Genomic DNA, 25,343 nt, shown 5'->3' with positions numbered 1-25,343 from the left:
CTTAAATTGGCTGCCTCCAAAGGCATAACTGCTTCAATGCAAGAATGCCTGTGTTCTTTCTCAGTCACTGGAAGCCTTTCAGTGTTCAGTGTACTACTGTCTCCTTCAGTAAATGTCTCCTCTTTCCCTTGCAGCCACCACACACACACACACACACACACACACACACACACACACACAGACACACAAAGGGAGAGAGAGAGAGAGGGAGGGCGGGAGGGAGGGACAGTGAGATTCTGTTGTTCTCGCTGAGTTCCAATAGCCTCTCTGGACTTAGTGAGATAACTCTTGGAAGCTGTTAGTCCACAAACATTGGATAATCCACTGCCAATCTCAAATACTGCAGGCAACACTTCCTGTCGCTTGCCCACTTTGCTGTGACAATTCTCCCATCCTTTCTTTTGCTATAATAGATAACCTAATACAATTATTAATGCTGAAAACTTCATAAGCACAGTAAAAATACCTTGTATAGTAAAAATCTTTTCTTTCTACACTCAACTCAATTAATATGATGCTAATTATTCATAGGATATTTTTGAATTTGTTTTGATTTCTGTTTAGGGTGGTGGACTATAACTGCATTCTAATTGCTTTGACTCTTCTGCTTTTATTTCTCTGATTGTGGGTATCCAATTATTTCATCATTGGTGAATGGGTGAATGTAGTTTTTAAATTCACAGTTCCATAGCAGAGACAGATTCAAAACAACTAAACCTGTACCCATGTACAGAAGTGATAGGAAACTGTTTTTCACAAGGAACTAGGTAGGATTGATTTTTGGATTCTAATGTTGTGTTGTGAAAACTGACCTTGGTGACTGAATAAGGAAAATTCTATTTATAAAAGATAAACTTTATAAAACATTGTGATAATGCTTCTGTCATTTAGTTCATTTTTAATAATGGGTCTAATTAGTGAAATTTAAGTTTACTATTCTCTGAACATGTTTATTTGATCTTATTTTGACCTAGTGTTTTAACTTTCCCATAACTGTTTGTATTTCAATAACTTCACCTAATCAATAGAAGTATGTTAACTTTTAATTATGAGGATCATATTGGCAAATAATATACTCATTATATTAAATCAAAATATGTTCATTCTTCTGTTATTTTAGGTAGGGATGCACAGAGAATACAAACTTACTAAAGTAAACTTTATTATCTCTTTTGCTGACAATTTTTAACTCATTGATATTTCATGTAGTTAAGCAGATACTATTAGTTAAATCACCTCATAGTTTTTTATTGTAAAAAAACAAGATGCTATTTTTAAACACTTTTTATTATATATTTAAATTAGAAACAAGTTTGTTTCACATGTGAGTCCCAGTTCCCTTTCCCTCCCCTCCATGTCTGCTGCCCCCCACCAGATCCCCCAGCCTCCCACCGAATCCCCACTTAATTCCCCAGTGAGGGTAAGGCCTTCCATGGGGATCTCTAGAGTCTGTCATTTCGTTCCAGGGGGGCCAAGGCCCTCCCCCAAGTGTCCAGATTGAGATAGCACCCAAAGACCATTTGTGTTCCAGGGATAAATACTAATCTACTACCCAAAGTTCCATAGATTGACTAGGTCTCCTCACTGACACCCACATTCAGGAAGTCTGGATCAGTCTCCTGCTAGCCTCTCAGCCACCAGTCTGGGGTCGAAGATTTCCCCCTTGTTCAAGTCAGCTGTTTCTCTGGGTTTCACCAGCCCAGTCTATTTCTAAATATACAACTTTTAAAATAATGCTTTTTCCACCTAACTATATATATACACATTATCTTATACTTTATTGAAACAATTTAATAGAGATTTTGTAAGAGTTTGGTGAGCACAACACAATTCCATTGTAAGAACATCGTGCTTCTAAGTCTAGGACCACCAGGCTGTGCCTTCAAGCTGCATGAACCTATCATTATGGATGATCACACACTGTCTTCATTTTGCAAAGCGAGCTCCCTTCAAGCTTCCCAATTCTGTTAGAATTATAATATTTTAGGCTTTCCTGTAGGTAAATAAACTGAATTTAATAAACACTATTTGAGTTTTTAGTAAGAATTTATCCTTTGGATCCATGAACTAAGACTAAGCATACACACATAAAGGACCATGCAGTGGATGGCTGCCAACTCAATTAAGAGTTAAAAGGAAAGCCTGAGAGGAGTTGGACCAGCAACCTAGACTCGAAACAAAAATTATCAAGGAGTTATAGAGTAATACAATCTTTAAAACTCTGAGTTAAGAAAACATACTCTAAAGCCCACAACATAGCCAGCTATTTAATACTTTGGTTCTTCCCACGGAATACCAACTAAGTGGTCCTTTTGCAGCCTGTGACTGAAGGCAGAGAACAGCGATTCAATACACTTCTACTTTTTATATCTCCACTAAAAGCTATTGTAATGAAGTCAGACCTGCTAATAGAGAATCGGTAGAGCCATTGTTACTAGATAGGATGTATCAAGTTCCCCACATTTGAAGACAACAGTGAGCACTTGCCTCACCCTATAGTCTACAAACCATTTCTAACCACTTGTCTTTAGTGGTAATAGATGCTGTAGATAAACATCCCATAGCTGACAAAAATGATCTCTGGAACTGTAACCTCAAAGTCACTTTAAGTAATTTGCGTCTAAGTAATATATCCCAATTAGAACAAATTGGAATAAACTTCTGCCTCCTTTTCAGTTTCAGTTTGTCCTCTGGCTTTCTTGAATTTCATCACATATATACATGTGCCAAGCATATGCTTATCTCTTGGTCCAAATCATTAACAAGCATATTGAAAAGGAGCAATATAAAGATCAAGATATTGATATGCTTCTGAGCACATCTAGATGCATGCTAATTCTCCCAACAGCTTCACTTGGTACAACTGCTTTGTATAAAAGCATTTAAACATTTTGCAAAAACTAATGCTATTTTCTGCTTTGGCAAAGTGTATCATTGTGTTGGCATTCATATTCCAGTTGATATCCAGATAGTCTGTCTGTTACTTATGAGTTTCTTGGAACTTAATAATGCCATTGAAGAAGAAAAATAAGCCAAGACCAGCCACCTTTTATTTCCTTTCACATCTCCTTCCAGACTCCAATCAATTGCCAAGTACAGTAAATTTTCTTCTATTTATCAAAACGTTCCCACATTATTCTCTCACCAGCATCTTTTTATTTCATTTCAGTTCACCGTCACTCAACCAGAGGTGACTTACCCACCCTTGAAATCTGCATTTATAGCATCTAAGAGTGTCTTCTTTAAGAAAAGTAATACAAAGCAGTGCTTGTACACTGAGAGGCGTCCATGCAAGGAAAGAGCTTGGTGCTTACTGTCACACACAGTTAAGCTGCTTCACTGAGGGAACAGATGTTTTAAGTGGAGTGATGACAAGGCTGACCAAGCTCCTGCTAAAAGATACTCAGCTTTCCAACTGCTGAAACAATTGTAAGACAGCAAGACCAGCACCAGCTCATGGCCTACACATAGCATGGGCATCAAACAGGGAAAGCTGGGGTTACAGTAGATTGTGGTCAACAATCTGTGACTCATTTCCTCCCTCCTCCCTTTGCTTCTTTCTCTACCTCCTCTTTAAACAACAACAACAACAACAATAAAAATACCTTTAAATTTAAGTATCTTATTCCTGACCTATTTTCCATTCAGAACTGTTCTGCTCAACTTGATCTTAATTTTTGCCACAACTAATGTAAAGAGCATTCTTTTGGGAAGCTACTTTATATTTCAAAACTCTGCTTACTGGTTTCCTGTCTTTCTGTCGAGTGCAATATAAGTAGGAAGGTGAAATGTGATAGAAGCCAAGGATGGGAACATCATGCTGTTCTGATCTGTGACCTTACTCCTAGTTGTGTGTGTCAGGGGATTTTAAAGAATGATACTGTGTTTGGCTTTTGTGTAAAAGCCAATATTCATTATGATAATGAGTATTTGAATATGTACAGTGATTAAATGTGCAGGATTTATATTATGACATACTAAGCACTTTCTTAATGTCCATTGTTACATTGTAAAAGTTGTATTATTAATGAAACTATTGCATTATCTATTGAAGTAAATTCCTTCACGAAAATGACAAGATTCTTGAATGAAAAGACAATGATATTCAAATTGTGACAAGCACCAAATCACCGAGAAAACTGCCCAACCCAAGTGTTTCTGCTTCAGTCACTTTGAGATGAAACCAAAGATCACATGACATGGTGCTGGTGGCCTGTGGAAAAGACTTTGATAAACATCTGACCAATCTCTCCAAAACTGCGTGAAATTCTTACCACAAAGTTACCAAGAACATGGTTTAAATCAGTGCTACTGTAAAATTACAAATCACCACATGTCACTCACTCAGCAGTCACTTATAAGTGATCAATTTTAAATACAGAAATCTGTGTTTCTTATTGAAGTTAATATTCCTTTTTACAGTTGAGAGCTAAACTGAAATTTAACTGTTGTCTTCTTTTTAAGGGAGACATGTATTCTTTTACTTAAGTACCTGGACAATATTGCAATTAAAGGACTAAAAACCCAGGAAGAGTGAACCAAGTTGAGGCATTGGGCATTCATTTAAAGTTCTAACAGAATACTTATTCCTGTTTGATAGACATAAAATATTTATTTAAAATCAGTGGCAAGTATTGCACACTTGCAAATGGTTAAAAGTTATTTGCCAGAGGATCAGCTCTACAGTCTCAATGGGATGTAGCAATGGTGGTATTGCCAGTTCTCTGTGGGTAAGCTGCAGCCTTGGTTCTACCCTTCCTCTTATTTTGGGATCCAAAGGAAAAGGAATGTTTCCAACCTCGTTGTGCCTCTGTGATTGCAAAGGGTTAACAGACATCTATAGAACATTCCATCCAAACAGAAAAGAATTCAACAACAACACAAATTGCATAAAACCTACAAACTCATGGAAATTGAACAATTCCCAGTTGCACGATCCTTGGGTCAAGGAAGAAACAACAACAACGAAAAAAGAAATTAAAGACTTCCTGGACTTCAATGAGAATGAAGACACAACATACCCAAACTTATGGGACATCTGAAAAGCAGTGCTAAGAGGAAAGTTCATAACACTTGGTGCCCACATAAAGGAACTGGAGAAGAGTCACAATAGAAAATTAACAACACAACTGAAAGCTCTAGAACAACAAGAAGCAAACTCAACTCAGAGGAAAATACACCAGGAAAAAATAAAATTGAGGGTTGAAACCAAAAAAGTAGAAACTAGGAAATAATATAATACAAAGAATTAATGTAACAAAGATTGGTTCTTTCAGAACCATCAACAAGATAGACAAACCTTTATCCAAACTTTCCAAATGGCAGAAAGTGAACATTCATATTAACAATACCAGAAATGAAAAGGGGGACCTAATAATGGGCACTAAGGAAATTCAGAGAATATCAGGTTATACTTTGAAAACCCGTCTTCCTAAAAATTGGAAAATTTAAAGTAAATGGACTATTTTGTGGATATATATCACTTACCAAAATTAAATCAAGAACAGATAAACCCTATAAACCCTAATGAAATAGAAGCAGTCATCAAAAGTCTCCCAACCAAAAAAATCCCAGGGCCAGATGGCTTCAGTATAGAATTCTACCAGAAATTCAAAGAACAGCTAATACCAATATTCCTCAAATTGTTCAACATAGCAGAAGCAGAAGGCTCACTGCCAAACTCTTTTTACAAGGCTACAATTACATTGGTACTCAAGTCACACAAAGATACAACAAAGGAAGAGAACTACAGACTAATATCACTCATGAACACTGATGTAAAAATACTCAATAAAATACTGACAAACCAAATCCAAGAACACATCATAAAAATCATCCACCATAATCAAGTAAGCTTTATCCCAAGGATGCAGGGATGGTTCAACATACAAAATTCATCAGTGTAATCCACCATATAAACAAGCTGCAAAAGAAAACCACAGGATCACCTTCCTAAATGCTGAAAACGTGTTTGACAAAAGACAACACCCCTTCATGATAAAGGTTTTGGAGAGATCAGGGATAATAGAAACCTACCTTAACATACATCAAACCAACAGCCAACATCAAAATAAATGGAGAGAAACTCAATGTGATTCCTCTAAAACAAGGAACGAGACAAGGCTGTCCAGTCTCTCCATATCTCTTCAATATTGCACATGAAGTTCTTGCTAGAGAAATAAGACAACAAAAGGAGATCAAGGGGATACACATAGGAAAGGAAGAAATCAAACTTTAACTATTTGCAGGTGATATGATAATTTACATAAGTGACCTGAAAAACTCTACAAGGGAACACCTACAGTTGATAAACACCTTCAGCAAAGTGGCAGGATACAAGATTAACTTAAAAAGAGAAAGAGAAGAGGTACCCCTAAACGAATTAGTACAGAAGGCAGCTTCCTGAACATAACACCAGTAGCACAGACACTGAGATTGACAATTATTAAATGGGACCTCCTGAAACTGAGAAGCTTATGTAAGGCAAAGGACATAGTCGACAAGACATAACAACAGCCCACAGAATGGGAAAAGATATTCACCAACGCCACATCTGAAAGAGGGATGATTTCCAAAATAAAGAACTTAAGAAACAAGTCACCATATCACCAAATAATCCAATTAAGAAATGGGGTACAGAACTAAATAGAGAATTCTTAATAGAGGAATCTAAAATGGCTGAAAGGCATTTAAGAAAGTACTCAAATTCCTTAGCCATCAGGGAAATGCAAATCAAAACAACTCTGAGATACCATCTTACTCCTGTCAGAATGGCTGTAATAAAAAACACCAATGACATTTTACACAGGAGAGGATTTGGAGAAAGGGGAACCCTCTTTCACTGTTTGTGGGAATGATGCCAAGTTGTACAGCCACATTGGAAATCAGTATGACGATTCTCAGAAAAATGGGAATCAGTCTACCACAAGATCCAGCAATTCCACTCTTAGGCATATACCCAAATGATGCACATTCATACAACAAAGAGATCTGCTCAACCATGTTCATAAGCAGCATTATTTGTAACAGCAAGAAACTGGAAGCAACCTAGATGCCCCTCAACTGAAGAGTGGATAGAGAAATTGTGGTACATTTACACAATGGTACTCAGCAGAAAAAACAATGGAATCTTGAAATTTGCTGGGAAATGGATGACACTAGAAGAAACCATCCTGAGTGAGGTAACCCAGTCTCAAAAAGACAAACATGGTATGTATTCACTCATATATGGATTTTAGACATAGAGTAAAGGATTACCATCCTACATTCCACACTACGAGAGAAGCTAGGAAACAAGGACTCTAAGAGAGACATATAAGAGAGAAAGGGAGAGAACAAAATCTCCTGAGCTAATTGCGATCATGGGGGGAGAGGAGATAGAATAGGGATAAAGAGGAGGGGAGAAGAGGAGGTGAGAGGAGGACATGAGAGAGCAAGAAGATTGAGTCAGGGGAAGAATAGAGGAGAGCAAGAAAAGAGATACCATAATAAAGGGAGCCATTATAGGTTTAAAGATGCCATCCTAGAGCCTTCATCCAGTAGCTGATGGAAACAGAAGCAGATACCCACAGCTAAACACTTAGCTGAACTCTGGAATCCAGTTGCAGAGAGGGAGGAGTGATGAGCAAAATGGTCAATACCAGCCTGGAGAAACCCACAGAAACATCGCACCTGAACAAGCTGGAGCTCAAGGTTCCCATAATGGTAGCTAGGAAACCAGCATAGGACTGTCCCAGACCCCCTGAATGTGGATGTTAGTTTGGATATCTGGGCAATCTATGGGACTTCTGGTAGTGGATTAGCACACAAATGGACTTTGCGAGTCCACTCCACATAGAGGGATTCTGTCTCAGCCTAGACACATCGGGGAGGGTCTAGGCCCTGTTCCAAATGATATGACAGACTTTGAAGATTCCCCCATGGAAGGCCCCACTCTCCCTGGGGAGCAGAAAGGGCATGAGATAGGGGCCCTTGTCGGGGGGGGCAGAGGAGGGCAGGGAGAGGGAACTGGTATTGACATGTAAAACAAGCTTGTTTCTAATTTAAATAAAAAAATATGGCTTGCAATGATTCTTAAGACTTCTGCTGATACACAGTTTACATTACTCCTGCTATTATTCCACTGGGAAAATATTCTCAAAGTCTAATCAGTGCGTTCCATGATCACTTTGGGGTTTATGTGTCCCTATATATCAGACATCAAGTAAATGAGCAAACTGATGGCAGAAGAGTAAGTACTGGAAACTAAGTATTTTACTGAACTTTAAGTAGTCCAGAAAACATGCCTAGGAAAATGACAGTGATTGACATAAGTCTCTAAAATCCCAAACAACTCATTTCTCATCTGTTTGGTCTGCTAGAAAGGAAACACAAGGCCAAGTGACAGACAGGCTATAAAGTGTATGTGCTATTGACGCCCTACTCAGTCCTCCCTTGAAACTGAAATTATCGGCCAGGCTCTTTGACTTCCTGGTTGTATTACTGATTTATAAAACATCTCATAATCCACATGTGACTCTGTTAGGTTTCATTAACTCCTAGAGGGCTATCTCCCTACATTCAAGGTCTGTGCTCCAAAAGAAAAACAATTATTCAAAAGTCTAAATTTATTTTTAGTTGTTATTAACATCATGGCATTGTGCTTACTCTGATAAGAACATTTTTAAATACTTGTTAAGATTATTTTAAACTGTTTTTAGCTTACTTTATTCTATACATTATACAGCCTTTACTAGTAAGAAAACAGGGCAAAAAGAAGATGATAATCAACATTTATTTAAAATTGTTTCTACAATATTAATGATGTATAATTGACAAGTATGAATAATTTGTATTTGAGGTAGGAACTCCAACTTACTTGTTCATTTACTTACTTACTTTGTTTGTTTTTTGGTACAGGGTTTCTCTGAGTAGCCCTATTGTCCTGAAACTCACTTTGCAAACCAGGCTGGCCTTGAACTTGATCTGCCTGCCTCTACCTCCTGAGTTCTGGGATTAAAGACATTCACCACCACTTCCCAGCACACATTTTTTATACATACAGATACACATCGAGAAATACCAGAATCAAGCAATTGACATTATTATTTTCTTTCAAAATTACCACTTTCCATCCTCTATATGTAAGTATGTATGTGTGTGTGTGTGTGTGCATGTGCGTGTATGTATATTTGAGTGAATATGTGTGTGTGTGTGTGTGTGTGTGTGTGTAATATTACTTCGTACTCTGTAATTGCTCTGTGATTGGTTTGATAAAGTAGCTGATTGGCCAATAGCTGGGCAGGATAAGGTTAGGTGGGAGAACCAGACTAAGGACACTGGGAAGAAGAAGGGCAGAGTCAGAGGAGTCACCAGTGAAACAGAGAGGAAACAGAAGATACAAGATCAAAGCAAGGTAATGCCATGTGGCAGAATGTAGATTAATATAAATGGGTAAATTTATGGTGTAAGATCTAGTTAGTGATAAGCATGAGCTATTGGCTAAGTATTTATAATTAATATTAAGTCTCTCTGCACTTAATTTGGAGCCAATGGTCCCAACAAACACACACACTCTCTCTCTCTCTCTCTCTCTCTCTCTCTCTCTCTCTCTCTCTCTCTCTCTCTCTCTCTCTCTCTGTGTGTGTGTGTGTGTGTGTAATTACAGATACCCTCTTAGTTCTACTCTCAGAAAATTTCTCATGAGTACAATGCTAACCACCATCCTAATGCTTACATCAAATTTGTAAAAGCAAGCTGCTGTGCATAACTGAAACTTTGTGAAGTTTGACCCATATCTCTCCATCTCTCATCTGCTAATAATTATCAATTTCCTCCCTGCTTCTCTAAGGGAGTATGGTTCTGAAGTAGAAATCATGAAATTAGACAGAAGCTGGGTGATCAAGTATACAACTTCTTTTAGATCAAACTTCTTAGAGGTTTCCAATGTAATGGCAGTGGCTACCTGGACCCTTTATAGACTGAGACAGTTCAATCATACTTTTCTATTGAATGTTTTAACATTATAGCACCCAAGTATTGAGAAATATGGCATAAAATTAAGTATGTTGTTTGCTAACTGCCACAGTAAACAGGATGTCTTATCCTTTTTTTTCATGGACAACAGAGGAGAGGTGTACTGATGAATCCAGATGACCATTCAGAGCCACACTCTGGAATTTTAAGACAAAAAATAATGATGGTGATGATGGATGATATAAAAGGAATTACACATTCTCTGAATGATACAATTCCTCTTGAAAAGAATCAGAAAACTCTACTGGAGCATAGTTATGTTTGATGGGAATTGTGCATTTTAAATGTAAAATTAAAGTATTAAATATAAATTAAAATTACAATTTCTCAAATCATAATTATCATTTTGTTATACAACATTTACATCTTCCAAGCTCTTTTGTTAAACTATCTTATTCATTTTCACAGCCTTTTTGGTTATATCCACTTTGCTGGTATTAAAACCACATTTTAAATAATGTAACTTCACCAATCAGACATCTAGTCAATGGAGAAATTGGAATTTAAACCCATCCACTAAGGTTTTTGCACTTGAGTTGGCTGCCTACTTCTGATTTAGTAATTAAACTGTCCCTTATAGTCAATTTACTACTGTTTTCTCATTGAAATTGGTGACAGTTATTGATTGTTTATTTTGTTTATTCTTAATATCATGCTCTTTATCACATACAATTTTCTATCATATAGATGTTTATAAGAATGGTTTCTACATATTCAAATATTTGTTCTAGTCACAGAACCTACTTATGAGAGATAACTTGATAATGTTAAGAACAGAAAGTTTCTTACATGAACCTTCAGGTTTCAGTTCGGGGGTCTCTCAGGCTTCTCATCCATTGTCTACAACTACAAATGAAATTTGAGTACATCTCATGAATCAATTCATTCGTTTGTAAAGTGCCTGGTAAGGAAGAAATCAATGCGGATTGGTAAAGAATTAGATGTTTATAAAAGATAGGTGTTGCTGCCTTTTTAGGTCATTACTTTCTCTAGATCACTTTACTAGATAGTATAAATGATAGTTAAGAAATATAAGAGAATATGAACTACAAGTGGGAAAACGGGATATAGATATCAACGGAGATAAGTACCAATTCATTTATTTTGCAGGGCTGGAGAAACAAATACAAATCTTTACATATAAGTAAATGTTTCATCTCCTAAGTCCAAATATAGATAATAATTATGTCATCATGTAATCAACCAATGTTTTTAAAGACAAAACTCATACTAGGTCAGGGGTAATAGATAACACAATCAAACCATTATAGAAAGAGCAGGAGATGTAATCAAACAACATGAATGCTATGCATTTCAAAGAATAAAGTATGAGACTTCAACATTATCTAGTTTGTTCAGCTTATATTTTAAAAAAGGAATAAACTAGTAATTTCAAAACACCCTAAGTTTATTTCCCACAAAGAAAGAAACTCTATGATCAAGATCTAAAAGTATTCACTGTCTGGTATGACCTACCTTCTTCTATAACTCCACATTAGTATGGAACAAGCTTGTCACACTGTCACCTTATAAAGCCACTAATCAGATTCTTGGTAGTAACCAAATCACTTCCCAAATGCCTTAGTTCCTAAAAACCACTGCATTAGAGACTATGTTTTAGAGAGACACTGAAGCAATGCATGAATGACATTTCCTTTAAACTAAAACACAAACACAAGACTAGAATATAGTCATGGTAGCAGATGTCTGCATCTTTGAAAAGGTATATGACCAAGAGTTTTCATGGAACAACTGTAGTCTTAAAGAATGCACAGAAGCAAGAAAAGAAAATGCCTTCAATTAGATGCTATGGAATATTATAGCATCTAATTCTACAACTGATGCAAATGAAGATGTCTGGGGGAAACGCTCTAACTATGCCTAGGAAAGGGGTAGCATAATGGGATTGTGATGAATCTACGGAAATGTGTGTATTATAAGTTAATAATTTGGAGCAACATGTTGCAAGGGAGCACACTCAACTTTACTAAGCAGAAGAACAAATTAGAGAAAATTGTGTTCTGTAAAGTGATTATGTCTATAGTGTAAAAAGTGAAAGTGTTGAAAGCGTTGGAAAAAACATATTGAGTGAACAATGTTGAGAATGCTGATTGAAATGGTGACAAAATTTTCTCAGTACTTGACTAAACAAAGTATAAATAATGTAATTCAAGATGAAAATTTATATGTTTTCACTGAACGTAAGTTTTGTTTCAATACAAAAATAAAGTCCAAATTTTAAAAAGTATGTGTGCAGCACAGGGAACAAGGAATGGTTTCCTTTCCTTCTTGTCTCATATTAAATTCATCAATAAATCTAAGTGACTCTACCTTCCAAAGTTATTCTGAATCCAGCTTCCTCTCTCTATTATCTTCAATTCCTTTCTAGGACAGATCAGTGCTATCACTCAACCAGAACATAATTATGCCTACATAATTGTCCTTTATCTTCTATCCCTGATTGCCCCCCCACATATGCACAATGTTTTCTTGGTATAAGAAAATATTTACAATAGATTATTTCACTCCAAATGAAAATCCCTCAGGGCTACCCTTATGGTTCTAATTTACTAAGCTCTCTGTGATCTGGGTCTTGTCTCTCTCCATAAGATCATTTCATACCCTTCTATGCCCCAAATACCCTATTTTTCTCTTCTTCGGAATTCCAAACTTGTACTCAATACAGGACTTTTGAGTGAGCTCTTCTTACTCTGGCTGAGATGTTTTTCTATGATGATCTCTGTGCCCTTTCTTATCACACAAGTTTCTATTAAATGCTACCCCATTCAAAATACCTATTTTTCACATGAGAGAAGAAAGACATAAGAATAGTTTATTTAAATAATACAAAGATCAACACTGATTGTTGCTAGCCAGAGAATTAAAATAGTATGATGACAGAATATGGCTACGAAGGCCAATTGAAAGCCCTAATAGGCATCCTCCATCCCTCTTGTCTGTTATCACTGTGGTACAAAGAACGCAGAACTTTGAAACAAAGGGGATTTGAATTCTTCATTTTATCACATTCCTGCTGTTTAATCTCCCACATCACTTAGCTCCCGAGAATGTCAGTTCATATTAAAATGGAGATAATGATAACCCCTGCTTCATAGATTTTTCTTTCTTTCTTTCTTTCTTTCTTCCTTTCTTTCTTTCTTCCTTTTTGTGAGAGTTGCATAGAATCCCATGCATTTCACCTGGTGATTGGAGCTTCTTAAGAGGAAGTTTTGGAGATGGGTTTCATGTAACCCAGGTTGACTTCAGTTTATTGTGTAGCTGAGGGTGACTCTGAATTCTTTATCTTTCTGGGTTTATTGGTACCTGCTACCACACCCAGTTTATATAGTCTGGGGACTCAAGTCTAGGGCTTCCTGTATGCTAGGCAAACTGTCTACCAACTGGGTTATATATCAAGCTTAACAGTTATTTTTAATCTAAGTGTAACAAAGTTTATTGCGTATTAGCTATTATGATGTAGGTAAAAGCAAAAATGATTAAATGAAAGAGCGGAGGAATAAACTTCTGGGGGATAATAAGAATGTTCAGCAGACAGATAACAAATGAAAATTTTGTGGGTGTCAGGGAAACCATTGATACAAATATTCATGGCATTGTCCAGCTTTCTCGCTGTTAGGTAATGCAGAGTTTTAGATGTGGTGCTGTCTCTTTCTACTCTTTTTAGATTCAGTTTGCTAGGTCATCCACATTATCTCAAAGGGAGTTTCATTAAACACAGCCTATGTTTGTTCACCGGAGTCTGAGAGATTGAACTCCATTTTCAGTCGCTGAAGCTATTCTTTTAGACAAATCACAAACCATTGTATGAACTCAAAGGCAGTAAAAAAGGCAACAGACCTCCTTCCTCCCTTTGTCTCCATCTGTAGAATGAAGTTAATGAGACATTTCAGCTTGCCAGAAGGCAGCCTTTGTCAAATGGCTTTGGATATAAGTAGGAAATTGCAACATTTTTGTCTTAAACATGTGTCACATTTATGAATTTTGAATCAGTATGGGTTCACAGATTGTCTGGGAAAGTTCTCTAGGTTTGAGTTATTTTGACAAATTCAGGTATCTGCTATGGCCAGGTCTATGACCTAGAGCAAAAGAACTGTAGACATTGTCCTTGGTATGATTCTCAGAGTTGTCCTGGGTTATTTGTAATATCTACAAATGGAAGAGAAAGGGAAACATCAGTCTTCCAGATGGTGTTTTGGGGAACTCAAAAGGTTTGTCACAGAGAAACAGAAGTGGCTCAGTTTCTAATTAGTTTTCTATGTTGGTTCATGCATTCAAAGAACACATTTCAAGGAAGTCCTAACAATGGAAACAGCATCACTTCTAATTTCATGGTCACAATATATTTGATCAAGAAACCCTTTACTTGCTAGATTATTTTCTCATTTTATTTTGATTGACTATATCCTTATAAATTATGTCATTGGATTTTATGTATATAATTATTACAAATTGCATGTAATTACAGTTAGAATATTCCAAACAACAAGATAAACTAAAGTCAGTTAAGATTTCTTCCCTTTTGTTTGATAGTTACTACAAATTTAAAAGCTTTTCCAGATAGGAATTTTTCTGTTTATATTTCCATTAAGGGCTTATTGTGCTAAAAATGCTTTTACAGTGGAGTGTGATGACTCATAGCTATAGTCTCAGCACTCAGGAGGCAGATACAGGAAGACTGCAATGTGTTCAAGGCCAATCTGGGCTATAATAGTGAACTCTGAGCTAGCTTAGGCTACAGAGTAAATGATTATCTCAAAAAGGAACATTTTTATAATACTATTGAAGATTTTTATATAAGGTGGTTATTATTTATTTGAAGAGTAAAATTGTTTTAAAAGGAGAATTCTGTACAATTGTATTAGTTGTCCAATAACTTCCATTTCTAATGACCACAAGAACTTGAATACTTGGTATTTTTTATTGAGTTTCTTTTACAGTAAAAAAAGTTAAAGTATTACTTACTTTAAAGGTAGAAGAATGTCTGTCTCTCCCCTTTCAGTCTTGCTATAATAAAATATGTTTAATATGCTCGAAAAAAAGATAGAAGAATTAGTTGATAGTGGAAATTGTGTTGTTGAATTTTCCTTTTTTCCTTTTTTTGAGCATTTTTCAAGAATGTTTTACAGAATGCTTTTCAGCACATATTTTTTCTTTGTCCTTGAGGCAAAAACCTCAGCAAATGTTCAAAAATGAAAAAAAAAATAAATTGCAATAGAAATAACACTTAAAGTTTGTAAATTATACTAGGATTAATTCAACACTCATGAGTATTGCTGTGAAAATCTGAATATGAACAATTCAATTAATGCCATTTACAGCTGACTCTGAGGACACATTTGACGTGTTTTGACTTAGAAAGTATCAATCTAAATGCTAAATTTTTACAATATTCATTAGAGCAGTTAAAATGATGATTAAATTAAGCTTTATCTGAAGTGTGACGATTGCCCCTATTTAAATGACAGATTAACTGCACGTTATTTTCTGAAACATGCCAGGCCCTTTTCAAAATATGTTACATGTCTCAATGACACCAACAGCCCTTCACAAGGGTAAGTAGTCTCTTTTGTTCATAGATACACAGGGAGTGCTTAGTCCTATCTCTGCCACATTACAGGGCTTCAATAGATATCCCTTCAATTGAATAGATTTTTACCATTTAGGCAAGTGAAAATGTGTGTGGTACTGAATAGCTGATTGTCCAAGGGATAAAAAGTATTTATTTCTTCCAGATGGCCGAATAACAGCCAACAATTTTGAATGACTTTTAAGATTAAATCTGTGGACTGACGATAGCCAGACCTTAAGAAGCAAACTACTGCCCAATGAGGAACAAGAAACAAAGGAATAGGGGACCCCAGTCTTACCTACCATATTTATGTCTCTGTCTAGCTTCAAGAAGGCAAAGTAAAAAAAAAGGTAAAAGTTGATCTACGTTTGAACGACAGTCTTCCTAGGTGTCCAGACTGGAGGAAAATGATGGGCATGTAATAAGTGACAGATCTCAGACGCTGAAGGGCTTAGGCACTTCCCTGCTCATCCAGTAAAGGTATATATGCCTTCCATTCATACATGCCTCAGGAGACTTAAATAAAGACTTGCCATGTTGGTTCAGAGAATATGCCATCTTATCTTTGGTGCTAAAGTCTAAACTGTCTTATGAGTTCCCACCATGTTATTGTCCCTCCGTCTATCTGTCAATGGCATTAGTAACTCTTCTAATAAATTCCACAGTCACCAGTTAAAAAATTCCAAGTACATATTGGATTAAGAGAAACAAAAAGAACAATACTGATGAGTCCAGAAAATGGAGAGTCAAAGATAATGTCAGCCAATGTTTTCTTTTCAGCCCATCTCTCCCTGAGTCACAACAGCACTCATTTTCCTTTATTTACCACAAATGGCATATATTTCCAAACTATATTCTAAAACTGGATAACTGATTTATGACTGAAGGAGGGTGACTTGTGAAATACTGCATCTTATAAGGCATTTGCTGCTCTCCTGAAAGTGAAATTCCACACATCTGATTTTACTATAAAATCTCTGTTGATAATTCCCATCACATAATATATTCCTTACCTTGTTTTGAAAAACCATTTATTTTAGTAATACTTCTGAATACAAAACCTATTGTCTTAACATTTTTAAGTGCATAGTAACAGTTTTGTTGACTGCAAGTACAACATTGTGAAACAGATCCACCACTTATGCATCTTGCCTAAAGAAAATTTTGTCTATTGATTAGTAACTACCCTTTTCCTTACTGTCCCTGCCCCCAGTAATCCATTCTACTCTGATTATATGTTTTGGATTAGTTTCTTATACATTAGTGAAATCATGTGGACAATTTGGATTACTTTATGTCCTGAAACTTAGTGAAGTCACAATGCAGTTGTTTCCCTTTAAGTTTTTAGTTCTATTAGCATAATACCTGTGAGTTCATTCATGCTGTTTTGTGTTGTAGAATCCTATCTTTTTCGGGTGAATGGCACTCCAATTTTATTTCACATTTTTTCACATTAAAAATTATTTTATTGACTAATGGGCACCTGGGTTGTTTTCATATCTCAGTTATCATAAGCAATGCTTCGGAGAATTTGGAAGTGGTACTTTCTCTTCAATGTCCTAATGTAAATTCTATTGGGTCAGTTCCCAGAAGTGGGAATGTTGGATCATATGGTTAATGAGATTTTTGAGGATTTTCCATAGTATTTACCTATTTACCACAGCAGCTTCACCATTTTGCATTGTCCCCAAGAATATGCAGGGGTTAAAATTTCTCTGTGACCTTACCATCCTTCTTCTCTATTGCTTTTCAAAAAAATAGTCATTCTAACAAATATGATGTGATATTTCATTGTTGCTCTGATTTGCATTTCTTCGATGATGACTGATATTGAACATTTTCTCATCTGTAGGATTATTATTCATAGGCCTTAATGAAGGAAGGAATTTTAGCACACACACACACACACACACACACACAAATAGAAGAGATTTACAAAGCAGAAAACAAAACAAAAAAACAATCACTTAAAAACTCTTGCCAGCCACCCTGGGGCGGGGAGGAAGGGAGAGAAAGAATGAGAGGTGAGTACTAGGGGCAGGTCATCTTTCCATCTACAGGGCTCCTAACCTGCAGCCACCAGACCCTTCCTGTCACTAAATTCCCCAGACAGACCTGGAGGAAGAACAAAGCATCAGCCTTCATACCTGTCTTGCCTCTCTGAGAGAGAGAGAGAGAGAGAGAGACAGAGACACAGAGAGAGACAGAAACAGAAAGACAGAGAAAGAGAGAGGAGAAGGAGGGACCCCACCTGCACCCAGTAGAAGAAGAGATGGGAAGACGAGAGTGTAAAAACACATCCAACAACAAAAATACTTATATGATACCACCAGAGTCTAGGGATTCTACACGAGCAAGACCTGAGCATCCCAACAGAGATGAAACAGAAGAGGAGGATTAAAAAAATTCGTGAAAATGATAGAGCCCCTCAAGTAGGAATGAGAAAATCCCTTAAAGAAATGGAAGAAAAAACATCTCAAGAAATCAACAAATCTCTTAAAGAAAGCAAGGAAAACCAAGAAAATACAATCAAACAGATGAAGGAAGCAATTCAAAAAGTGCAAGACCTGAAAACTGAAATAGAGACAATAAAGAAAACACAACTAAAAGATTCTGGGGAAGTTGGGGTATAAGCTCTACTGTCAACTTGTCCCCTATGGAAGGGAGTTTTCTTTTGACTTAGCATTTCAACCAGGGAAAAAGGACAATGTATGCATTCATTCCTGTGCTACTTCCTGCTGAATTTTGGGGTGTTGTTGTCAGGGGCCAAGCAAGCTGAAATGCTGGTCAAAAGCAAAAAGGGGATTTAAGCAAGGGGGTCTTTATCAGAAGCTTCTGTTGAATATGGGGAGTATTCCCATTGGCTGGACTGGTCCACATCAGCAGCAAGTCCAGGGCTCACAGTCTTTTGGAGCAGGCTGTAGTCAGCAACTGATGCTTGGATGTGTCTGCCAGAAGTATAAGCCTGTTGAGCTTATACCCCAACTTCCCCAGAGTCTTTTAAATAGTAACCCAAGAATGGGTTGCCTATAAGAAAAGGGGAGTTGTAAGAGCAAGGTAAATTGCTAACTCCATCCTCAGAAAAAGTCCCCAAATTGTACTTGAAGTTCTTGCTAAAGCATTAAGACAACAAAAGGAGATAAAGGGAATACAAATTGGAAAGGAAGAGGTCAAACTTTCACTATTTGCAGATGATATGATAGTTTACATAAATGACATAAATGACTCTACAAGGGAAATCCTACAGCTGATAAACACCTTCAGAAAAGTGGCAGGATACAAAATTAACTAAAAAAATCAGTAGCCCTACTATATATAGGCAATAAAAGGACTGAGCAAGAAATCAGAGAAACATCACCCTTTAAAGCATAAAATATCTTAAGGTAACTAATGAAAAAGGTGAAAGAACTGTATGACAAGAACTTTGAGTCATTAAAGAAAGAAATCAAAGAAGATACCAGAAAATGGAAAGATCTCCCATGCTCTTGAATAGATAGGATCAACATAGTAAAAATGGAAATTTTGCCAGCACAATTCTTCCCAGACCTTGAAAGGACTGTACTCAACTTTATGTGGAAAAACAATAGACCCAGGATAGACAAAACAATGCTGTATAATGAAGGAACTTCAGGAGCTATCACCATCCCTGACTTCAGGCTCTATTATAGAGCTATACTAATGAAAACAGCTTGGTATTGGCACAAAAACAGACTGGTAGAACAATGTAATTAAACTGAAGACCCTGATATTAACCCACACACCTACAAACACCTAATCTTTGACAAAGAAGCTAAAAGTATACAATGGAAAAAAGAAAGCATCTTCAACAACTGGTGCTGGCATAACTGGATGCTGGTATGTAGAAGAATGCAGATAGATCCATGTCTATCTCCACGGATAAAACTTAAGTCCAAATGTATCAAATACCTCAACATAAATTCAGCCACACTGAACCTCTTAGAAGAGAAAGTGGGAGGTACCCTTGAACAAACTGGTACAGGAGACTGCTTCCTGAACATAACATCAGTAGCACAGACACTGAGATTGACAATTAATAAATGGGACCTCCTGTAACTGAGAAACTTCTGTAAGGCAAAGGACACAATCAACAAGACTAAATAGGAGCCCACAAAATGTGAAAAGATCTTCACCTACCCCACATCAGACAGTGGGCTGATCTCTAAAATTTACAAGAAGCTAGTCATAAAAGCACCAAATAATTCAATTAAAAAGTGAGATACAGAAGTAAGCAGAGAATTTTCAATTAAGGAATCCAAAATGGCTGAAAGACACATAAGAAATTGCTTGGCATCTTTACTCATCAGTGAAATGCAAATCAAAACAACTCTGAGATACTATCTTACACCCATTATAATGGCTAAAAGAAAAAGCACTGGCAACAGTTTGTGGTGGAGAGGATGTGGAGAAAGGGTTGTGCTTCTCCATTGCTGGTAGGGGTGCAAACTTGTAAAGCTACTTTGGAAAACAGCATGGTGGTTTCTCTGGAAAATGAGAACCAGTCTACCTCAAGATCCAGCAATTCCACTCTTAGGCATATACCCAAAAGATGCACATTCATACAAGGACATCTGTTCAGCTATGTTCATAGCAGCATTATTTGTAATAGCCTGAACCTGGAAGCAACCTAGATGTCCCTCAAATTGAAAAATGGAAACAGAAAATGTGGTACATTTACACAATGGAGTACTTCTCAGCAGAAAAAAAAACAAAGGAATATTGACATTTGCACTCAAATGGATGGCATTAGAAGAAATCATCCTAAGTGAAGTAACCCAGTCACAGAAAGACAAACATGGTATGTACTCACTCATATATGGATATTAGGCATAGAGCAAAGGATTACCAGCCTACAATCCACACCTCCAGAGAAGCAAGAAAACAAGGAAGACCTTAGGAGAGACATACATGTTCCCCCAATGAAGCAGAAAAGACAAGAGCCTTTGAACAAATTGGAAGCATGGGGGCAAGTAGGAGGGATGTAGGAGAAAGAGGAGGGGAGATGAGGAGGGGGAGGAGAACATGAGGGTTCAGGAATATTTAGTGGGGAGAGGAATAGAGGAGAACAAGAAAAAGGACACATCTTTAGAGGGAGCCACTATAGATATAAGAGAAATCTGGCACTAGGAAATTGTACAGAGTTCCACAAGGATGATCTCAACTAGGAAGCTAAGCAGCAGTGGAGAGGCTATCTTAAAGGCCCCTCCTCTATAATGAGAATGATGATGTCATCCCAGTGCCTTCATCCAGTAGCTTATGGGAGCAGTGCCTTCATCCAGTAGCTTATGGGAGCAGAAGCAGAGACCCACAGCTGAGCACTAATCCATACTCCTGGAATCCAGCTTCAGCGAGGGAGGAGTGACTAACAAAGGGGTAAAGACCACACTGGGAAAACTTACATAAACAGCTGACCTAAGAAAGTGGGAACTCATGGACCCCAGTCTGATAGCTGGGGAACCAACAGAAGACCAAACCAGGTCCCCTGAATGTGGGTGTCAGCTAGGAGCACCCAGAAGTCTATGGGGCCTCTGGCAGTGGAATCAGGATGTATCCCTAGTGCAAAAATCGACTTGGAGAGCCGTTTTTCCCATGAAGGGATACTCTCATAGCTTAGATACACTGGGAAGGGCCTAGACCCTGCCCCAAATGACAGATTTTAATGGTCCCTCATGGAAGGCCTCACCCTTCCTTGGGAGTGGATGGGGGATTGGAAGACGGAGTTGTTGGGGAGCATGGGAGGAGGAGAGGGAGAAGGAACTGGGATTGTTATGTACAATAAGATATTTTCTAATTTAAATAAAATGTATTACAAAACCAATTCTCTTAAATGTCAAAATCCCTACTATTTTATCTTTTGTATTTCAACAGTTGTGTTCTCCTTTGTATGTATACCAAGGAAATGGTAATGCAGAGTATTGTAATTACTCTAGAACTATTCTGCACTGATCCATCTCCCCACAATACCTAACCGTTTCTAAGATGGAAATAGTTGTAGTAGTTTAGTATATAGTCTTTGCAGATGGCCTTCTCTCACTTGATTCTATTTATAAAGACTCCTCCATATCATCTCATCGCTAGACAGCTCATTTCCTCTTAAGTTTGAACATTTCTTTGTGTGACTATATCCCAGGGTACTTTTCCAGCCATCTACTAACGGGCATCTTGATAGCCTCCAAGTTCAGGCAGCAGTCAAAGCAGCTGCTGTGAACACCTGGGTGCAGATTTCCTAGTGTGCAATGGCTATCAAGTTCTTTGAGTAAACAATAAGGAAAACAATTTTGGGATCACATGCTAAGGGTGGATTTAGCTTGTGAGAGTTACTGAAGTCCTGCCAACATTCTGTGTGGTTATTGTTTTTGATTTTGGACATTCTCTAGGTCTGTAATGTAATCTTGTTCTAGTTAACATTTCCCCATGGCATATGGTACAGAGTATCTTTTTCTTATTCTTGTTTGCCATCCATTATTTTTCTGTTAAATTCTTTGAAAAAGAAAATAGACATTGTCTTGATGAGTCTCTTTACTTCATTTATAGACATTTCTTTAGGAATCACTTTGGAAGTTGGGAAAATCTTCCAAGAAGAGCTCCATGTAATTACTATATTTTCAGTCATGTTGTGTGTGTCACTTGAAGAGAAATTACAGGTTCTAGTACAGTTTCTTTCATGACTTTTAAACGTAGAAAAACCATATGTCTATTCAATGGATGATGAAATACTTTGGAAGAATGAAACTTCTATGAGTAATTTAGAAAACACTTTGAGTTTTATAATGTTATTTATAAATTGAGTTTAATGATAACTGAACAATGTTCCTATTACATACAGCAATCTTAATTGATAAAAATCTTTAAAATACATAAAATGCTAAACTGCAATATAGTTTTCTGAAAGTTTTATTTTTCTCTCTCTCTCTTCCTGTGTGTGTGTGTGTGTGTGTGTGTGTGTGTGTGTGTGTTTACATGTGTGTGCTAGTGCCTGTATAGGCCAGAAGAAGTCATCAGATCCACTGGAATTGAAGATGCAGGTAGTTGTGAGCTGCTGATGTGTAGTCTGGTGATTAAACTTGGGTCTTCTAAAAGAGCAACAAGTACTCTTAACTGCTGAGACATTTCTCTGGCCACATAATGTAGAGCCCAGAACTTGTTCTGCCACAGTACAAGGGACAAATAAATGCAAAATATTGAGTGGGCTTTACATGTAAGGAAGTACTATCTATTGTAAGTAAAATAATATTCTTCCAATATTAATTAATTAAATGTCACAATACTTGGGTATCATCTATAAAATTTCTTAGCAACCAAACTATTATAAAACCTTAATTTACTGATAAAACATTATAGTAATGAAACTACACACTCAAATGAGTGAATCTTAAAAATGACATAATATTCCTTCAAACTAATAGTGTCATTTGACATTTTAAAAAACAGAAGTAGTAGAAAGTCGAAATACAGATACAACTGAAATATGTTTTATTTTCCAGATTTCCCAGTAAGGGAATCTTTTTATGAAGAAGATATCTGGTGGTGAATAAGGTATCTGGTATTTTTCTTGTTTTTCCCATAGTCAGATAAAACCTTGAGGTAAGTTTTGAATCTAAAGTCATTTTGATTCTGTCAAAGTAGTCTTTGAACTAAAATTCTTTATGATGGCCTGCTACCTAATTTATTTCAAAGGAATATTCAAATAACTGATATATAAGATTTAAGCAAACCCAATACTTTTATGCCTTTTAGCCATATTCTCTATAATTGGAATTATTTACATACAAACCAATAGAATTACAAAATGTCAAAGATATATAAGCTATCATTACCTATTATACTAAGGAAGAATTTTGTTCGTCTCTTCTAACAGTTACTTTTTAATGGCTACCTCCATAATCATTTGGGTCCTAACTCTCTGACCCTAACTACTTACCAGATGGAGGCCATTATGGTAGCCAAATCAATCAAAATGTAAAGAACAACTGACCATAGGGATTCCAAGTCTAGTTCAAACATTTAAAACACAATCCTTACATCTAAGGTTCAGTGAATATTACAGAAGGGAGAGGGAGGAATTACAGGGGCTAGAGGACCAGGAAGTCTCCTGCCAGATTGTGTTTTCAAGAAATGACAGGAAGGTACACCCACGATATCTCAACAACATGGATGTCTAAACAAGACTGGAATAGTGACAATATCAATGGACATGGCAATGTAGATGGAAAAAAGTCTCAAAGAGTTCTCTATCTCTAGATGAAGAGACATAGGTAAGTAATGACTGCTGGTAAAGGAAGAATTAGGCTTCTCCAGGGATAACCTCTCTTTTTGGCTATCCAATACTACTTGATTATCTCTAAAAATATATATACACACAAGCATCACTAAATGTACTAAGCAGGATACATTTATATAATTATTCCTCTGTCTCTGTCTCTGTCTCTGTCTCTGTCTCTGTCTCTGTCTCTGTCTCTGTCTCTCTCTCTCTCTCTCTCTCTCTCTCTCTCTCTGTGTGTGTGTGTGTGTGTAAATCAATAATTAAAGAAAAATAGTAACCAGGATTGGAAGATATCATGATCACAAAAGTGGTTTTCCCAGGGTGAGCTTATGCTTTGTATTCCAGGAGTGTTGAGCCCTGAGATATGATCTTCCCAAATCCTAGACAATAGACTCCATAATTGTAGTAATGAGAAGCTGTGTTCCCACTTTGTCTTACTAAATAGAAGAGTTTAAAAACATTAAGCCCTATGCAACAAGAAGGAAATTATTCCTTGCATAAGAAACCTTGCCAACTACCTAGAGATAATATAGACACGAATCTTACAGGGTGAACCTACAATCATCATTTTACTAAACCTGCACAATCCCTGACTACATTCTAAATATTTATCCTCACCTCTTATCAAGACAACATCTTCTTGCAACAGACAGAGAACATTACATAAAACCACAACCAATAAAAAGGAGGAGTTGTAAATCTCAGTCATAACTGGATATATATCTAAAAAGCTACTCCCCCACCTAAAGCTAAGGGAATGTTGAAGAAGAGAGGAAGAAAGCCTGTAAGAACCAAAGATCAGAAGAGCTGTAAGACTGTCTTCTAGTAGTCAGAAGCTGCATCCACAAAGTCTCACCAGTGTGACTGCCTAGACATGAGATAACAAGGACAAAGATGGACATGCAAAGTGGATGGAAGAAAGCCTACAGGGCTTCAACCCTACACAAGGAACTGCAGACAACTAATGAATGAATGCTGAGAGTGGGAGAATAAGGAAGAGCATACGATTGGTTATCCAATACCAAATGGTCAGTCCCTGAAAAAAAATATACGTATTTGTAACATCACACAGACTGAGAAGGTCACATGTAGGAATATATATATGCATTTACATATCTGCATGTAACAACAATTAGTGAAAAAAGTGGCGAAGAATTTAGAAGAGAGCAAAGAGAGGTTTTGAAGGGAAGAAAGGGTAAGAGGGATGATGCAATTACATTGTAATCTCAAATATAAAAGAAGTAATTACTAAAACTATTACAGACACAGAAGATATGAATTTGAGAGGGAGCAGAGGAAGCAGGTGTGCATGAAAGGGGTCAGAGAGAAAAGTAGGGGAATGATATAATAGATTTTTAAAACTTTTTTATTACTTTAATTTTAAATAGCTTGCTTTACATGTCAATCCCAACTCCCTCTTTCTCCCCTCCTCCCTTGCCCTTCCACCAGCTCCCCAGC

General features: G+C 36.8%; 1 non-coding gene across 1 annotated transcript; it reads left to right on the top strand.

Moving 5' to 3' along the window:
- Positions 1 to 24,155: 24,155 nt before the first annotated feature.
- LOC121139642 lies at positions 24,156 to 24,322 on the top strand. The gene has a single exon (XR_005876547.1). It is a non-coding gene; the product is annotated as a U1 spliceosomal RNA (small nuclear RNA).
- The last annotated feature ends 1,021 nt before the right edge of the window (positions 24,323 to 25,343 follow it).

This window comes from Mesocricetus auratus, unplaced genomic scaffold (assembly GCF_017639785.1).
Source record: "Mesocricetus auratus isolate SY011 unplaced genomic scaffold, BCM_Maur_2.0 Super-Scaffold_15014, whole genome shotgun sequence".
NCBI lineage: Eukaryota > Metazoa > Chordata > Mammalia > Rodentia > Cricetidae > Mesocricetus > Mesocricetus auratus.
The sequence above is the reverse complement of the archived record's forward strand: the minus strand, read 5'-3'. Positions and strand labels throughout refer to the sequence as shown.